Raw genomic sequence first — 6,251 nt, forward strand, 5'->3', positions numbered from 1 at the left:
CATCAATTGTGGAATGGCTGATGTTGTTTATGATTGTGATGGAATACTACTGTGGTTTGTTGGGGGAGGGGGTTAGATAGAATTATTTTTTGCTAACATACATGAAGGAGCACTAATTACATAGTAACTCTAAGGTAACTATCATGAAAGCACAGAACTGTAGCTTTGCCATAGCTCCATGGGGACTTGCTGTCTCTGGCTGGGTCCCACGGTCAAGCATTTGAATAATCCTCCAGAGCTAAAGCAATAAACCCTTCTAAGGGGTTCTGCTCTGAAGTGACTCCACATTTATTCCCCAGAAGGTCCTGCAGCTGACAGCAACAGGACATGTTAGGTATAAACTTGCTTAAAGCCCAATTCCCAATAGTTAACACCTTTTCTCTTTTTAGAAAGAAGCCACAAGTTAAGAATTCCCTTGAATTAGTGTCAGATGTGCTGGTTGGGAGAATGAAGGAGGTTATTAAGAGTAATGTTAGAGGCACTTTGGTGTGCACAACTACATTGGACACAGGCTGACATTAAACAATCACGGGTGGCTTCTAAATACTGGTAGCAAGATGATTTCTGATGCGCTTATCTCTTAATTTATAGATAAATGAAAAAGGTCAGTAATCATACACTAAGATTAATAAACTGCACTTCAAAAATGAACCGAATGAGGGTTTGGCCTCTGCACTGTGTTTATAGGACAAGGCACGCGATTTTTTTTTTCACAGGGCTGGCTCGCAAAGCCGCTCTTGCTGCCATCTCAAAAACCTCCCGCACGCCGTCTTTGGTCTTTGCTGAACACTCCGCATAGCCAAAGGCACCGATCCGATTTGCCATATCTCTGCCTTCTTCAGATTTCACCGGCTCCTGCTTCGTCTTGGCCAGTTCCCCTCTCGTGTGTTCATCATTTCGAAGATCCTTCTTGTTCCCAACCAGAATGACGGGCACGTTGGGACAGAAATGTTTCACCTCTGGGCTCCATTTCTCTGGGATATTTTCCAAACTCTTGGGGCTATCGATGGAAAAACACATGAGTATGACATCGTTATCTGGGTAGGAGAGAGGTCTAAGGCGATCATAATCTTTTTGACCGGCCGTGTCCCACAAAGCCAACTCCACCTGTTGTCCATCCACTTCTATATCTGCTACATAATTTTCAAACACCGTGGGCACATAAACTTCAGGGAATTGGTCTTTGCTAAAGACAATCAGCAAGCACGTCTTCCCACATGCACCATCTCCGACTATCACCAACTGTTTGCGGATGGCGGTCATAGCTCAGGTGGTTCTTGGGTCCCTCCTCGCCCTGTGCAAGCTGCTCTGCGAGCCCCGAATTCTAAGACCCAGGCGGTTACTACACAAGAAACCGGTGGGCAGGTGGGAGGGGGGCACGAGCGAGCCCCAGCGAGCCGCAGCGGGCAGTGGGGATAGCTAAACGCCTGGTCTCCCCCCTCCCGAGTCCCAGGACTATTGTGTTTTAAGAAAAAAGTAGATGGTGCAGTGGACAGGGCACCAACCCTGGAGCAAGAGGACCTGAGTTCATATTTGATGGCAGACACTTAACAATTATCTAAGTGTGTTATGTTGGACAAGTCACTTAATCCTATTGCCTTACCAAAAAAAAAAAAAAATGAGCTGGAATCTCTCTATCTCATGTAAAGTGGAAAGACATGAACTGATGGAAAATGAAATGAGCAGAACCAAGGGAACATTATACACAGAAACAGCAGTATTGCATTATATATATATATATATATATATATATATATATATATATATATATATATATATATTTAGCAATCTATTGATCCAAGTCAATTCTGTAGCACATATGATGAAAGATGCTGTCAATGAACAAAAAAAGAATGCAGATCAAAGATACTTTTACTTTCTTTGTTTTCTTTCACAAAGTGACTTAACTTGAGAACCAATTCTGCGTGTCTATACATGTTCAATGCTTGACTTCTCAATGAAGGAAACAGGGAAGGAGGAGACATAGAATTTGAAACTCAAAATTTGCAAAAAATATTGTTAAATATTTTTTATATATTAGAGGAAAACTAAAAGAGCAAATATAAATAAGATTAAAATAAAATCTCCATAAATTATCTCCCTCTTACCTTTCCAGTTTTCTTGTACCTTACTCACTGGAATATATTATTCATTTTAGGGAATAGGTTTCTTGGCCTTTCCTTGATCATATTTTCTGAATATTTTCTCAGCCTTCCCCCCTGCTTTTAAATGTATTCTCTTGTCTGCTTTGACTAACTTGCCTATCTTCCTTTAAATTTCAACTTAACTTCTGTCAGAAGTTTTCTCTAAACCTTAATTCCAGTAACTTCCCTCAGTTAATGATTTCCTATTCCTATTACATAATTATTTGTATGTGGTCTTCCCCATTAGATTTTAAGTTACTTGAGGGAAGGACTATCTTTGGCCATTTTTTGTGTCTCTTAGTGCTTAGAACAGTCTCACATGTTAGGTTATTTATTAATGCTTATTGATTGAGTCTAGGCTAAAACACAGAAGTAGAAATATTACCTTACATTTTAAAATTAATGACACATCATAAAATATAATAGGTAAATTTTGAATAAATTTTATTAGTTTATCATTTATTTATGTAAAGCAAAATATTTATTAATGGCCTATTATGTTGGGGGCACTGTGGGAAGAACTATGAGGCAAGATTATTGTAATATATGAAGTGCTTTACATGCCTGTTTGATAAATTCTTTAATTAAGAACTGTCACTGAGTTTTATCTCCCCCACCCCTTTTTTCTAGCCCCAAGAAGTTTAACACTAAGATATAGTAAACTATATCAAATCTTTTCACTATCATTTGGTTTGTCCAATTTGGGGTTGGTGGCAAGGAGATGGCACAGTGGAGAGAGCTATTAGCCTGCAGTCAGGAAAACTCATATCTCTAGGTTCTAATTTGGCCTCAGAAACTCACTATGTTAATCTGGGCAAGTCATTTAACTCTTTACCTCAGTTTCCTCATCTGTAAAATGAACTGGAGAAGGAAATGACAAGCCACTCCCGTATCTCTGCCAAGAAAAATTCAAATGGAATCACAAAGAGTAGGAATTGACTTAAATGACTGACCAACAATAAAATAATTAAAGGTTTAGGGTGATTGACTGTTACTAAATTTGTTAAATATATTACCTAAGTTACTCCTTTCTCCCAAAATCTTATCTAAATGTTAGCACAAGGGGAAAAAGTGACACTAATTCTAAAATGTGCCTTAATTCAGAGCAAAATCACTCATCCATAAGCTTCTTGGGCAGTTTTAGAAATAAGAGTGATCCTGCAGTGGCACAAGGAGAAAATGAATACTTTATGAAACAAATCACATTGGAAAAAAATTATGTTTCACAGCATTTTAATTCATGTTCAATTATAATGTTTGATTTGGGACAAATTTGAGATCTGGTCAGTTATTTTTTTCTTACAGGGTTAGAATAAATGAACATTATTCAGGTATTAGAAAAAATTAATATAAGATGTGACAGGAATTGTACAAATCCACAAATTAAAAAAAATAATGCTCCCATGAGGATTATGTGTTGGTTTTTGTAAAGTTGTTTCTCCACTTGCAAGTTCATAGCAAATATCATACACTTTAATAAAATGCATCTAATACACTTTTTCCACAGATGATATGACTGACCAATTTCTTTACTGCTTCTTCATTGCACCAATCTAGCAACCTCAGCGTGGTTGCCTAGATACTCACTCTCCTTGAGGATTCTGCTGATTAAAGGGCAATTTAGTGATTTGAAGATCTTGATCTGTCATCTAGATAAAGAAATCCTCAGTCCAAAAAATGTGTATAGAGAGGGAAGGTGGAAATGGGAGGAAGGGTTATATCAAATAGCCATTTGAACACTTTATTTAGAGATGATTTTCATACAGTCAATCTTTGAATTTGCTATGCTATACATGTGTCTGTGTCATAGTCATGTATTTTTTCAAATGATAAATTGAAATGACATTTTCCTGCATGTATATGATATATGTATAGTTTTATTTATATATATAAATACATAACTATCAATATATAGCAATGAACTGATTTAATAATGATATTTGTATATATTAATAAAGTAAATATTTATTTGTTTTTAATGTAGCTTATGATTTTAATCTATAAGAAGTCCCCACAGTCACCATATAGATTTAGAAGTATCTTATAATTTACAGTCATGGCCTATTACTTGACTCATTAAGAGATTAAGTAGCCTGTCTTGCCCATCATCACACACAGCCAGTATAGTTATACTGGAAGTGAGACTTGAACCTAGCTCTTACTGAGTCTAGTATCAGATTTCTATCCACAATACTCAGAGTCTCAGGGAACCAAATAAAATAATCAAGAACCTTGCTTTCTACAAATATACAATCTAAAATACTAAACCAATACTCATATTCTATCAAACATGTTGATCAGTCTATAATTCATCTCTAGTTTAAACTTCATTGGAAATATCATCTTTGATAAAGATATGATCTATTTATGTGACACTATTTATGTGATCTATTTAGAGTGAAACAAGAAGTTTTGATGTTTCAATTTCCTTAATTCATTGATGTAGTTCACAGTATGACATATAACAGGATGGAGGAAGGGACCTTTTTGTTTCTTGATAGATTTATTTACATGATCTTTCAGGACTGTACCACTTTGAAGACCAAGAAAAAAAGATGTCAAGGAGACTGAAATACTCAGATAATTTAAAAAAAAAGTCTATTCCAGTTAAAAACAAGGGCAAGGAGCCATAGATGAATATAAATAAATGCATGGTTCTATAAGAATGACAGGTCAAATGCTGATGGGGGAGGGGGGATGTCACATAAAACAGAAACGCAAACAAGTTTTGTTTATTTTTTTGTTTTGTTTTTCTGCTTTACTATTATCCAATTTGAGAGTAAGAGGTGCATCAAAGATAGGAGAAAAGAAAATGAAGTGTGGAATGAAAAGAAAGTGCTATAACTAACTATGAAACGCATTGTCATCCAAGAAAATTGTGAAACACCTATTCGTCTTTGATAAGTCCATTGACTCAGATATATGAACTGCAAGAAGTAGGGAATACGAGTACCAAGCTACTGTTAGTTTGTTTGTTTTTTCAAAAATCTTGGATATCAGAAAGTTACTTCAGGATTTGAAAAAAACCCTCCAAAATGAAGTGAGCAGTAGATGAGAAAGAAGAATGAGAAGGAAGAAGAAAAGAAAGAGGAAGAGGTTAGAAGAGAAAGAAAAGAAAGAGAAAATGGAGGAGGAATCAAAAAAAATTAAGAAATAGAATAAGAATCTGTCCTTTATATGACAGTGAGCTTGACATGGGGGAAGGGCTAGCAAAATTTCAAGTGAAACAATTAAAAATAATTAGTAAATAAACAAAAAAAAAATTAGTGATCTCAAAGAGGAGATAGGTTTGAATGGCTTTATCAATAATAAGCTGTCTGGCTGTGCCAGACTAGTCTTGTTTCTTTTTTAAAATTTTTTAGTGTTATTAAACTAATAGATCAGATGAATATTATTATATACCTTGATTTTAGCAAGGTTTTTGATTAGTTGTTTTGCTATTCTTGTGCAGACAATGAAAGGTTACGGGTTGGATGATGGAACAATTAGATATTTTTAAATCTGATTGATTGACTAGGCTCAAGGTGTAGTCATTAATTGCTTGATGACAACTTGGCAGGAAGTCTTCAGTGTTGTACTTCAGCAAGCTATTCTTGGTCTTGTGCTATTAATATTTTCATTAATTAGTTGGATACACATAGGTGGCATGATTTAAAAATTAGCAGATGACAGAATTTGGGTAGGAATAACAGCATACATATGTGCAAATATATGTACACACACATACTCACAGGTGGCAAAAGGTGTTAACCAGTTTGAACATTATACAGAATTTAAAGACTTAATAAGGATAAATGTAAACTCATTAACCTAAGTTCAAAAGACAATTTAAAAAAAGGCCAAAGACATCAGCTTCTGGAATAAGAACTCACTGACAAATAACTCGAAAATAGTATGGCAAAAACTAGGGCTTTTTTTATAAAATGTCTTTTGAACCGAGGTTCAAAAGAGTAGCTAGGTGATGCTTTGGATAGAGCACCAACCTTGGAGTCAGGGGGACCTGAGTTCAGATTTGACCTCAGACACTTAAGAATTGCCTAGCTGTGTGACCTTGGGCAAATCACTGAAATACACTGCCTTAAAGAATTTTAAAAAATGAGAGAGGAA

General features: G+C 35.6%; 1 pseudogene; it reads right to left on the minus strand.

The window, feature by feature from the left end:
* Window positions 1–656: 656 nt before the first annotated feature.
* On the minus strand, window positions 657–1,341 carry LOC141493721 (transforming protein RhoA pseudogene; annotated as a pseudogene).
* Window positions 1,342–6,251: the final 4,910 nt, after the last annotated feature.

Source organism: Macrotis lagotis, chromosome 7 (assembly GCF_037893015.1).
Source record: "Macrotis lagotis isolate mMagLag1 chromosome 7, bilby.v1.9.chrom.fasta, whole genome shotgun sequence".
Lineage (NCBI taxonomy): Eukaryota > Metazoa > Chordata > Mammalia > Peramelemorphia > Peramelidae > Macrotis > Macrotis lagotis.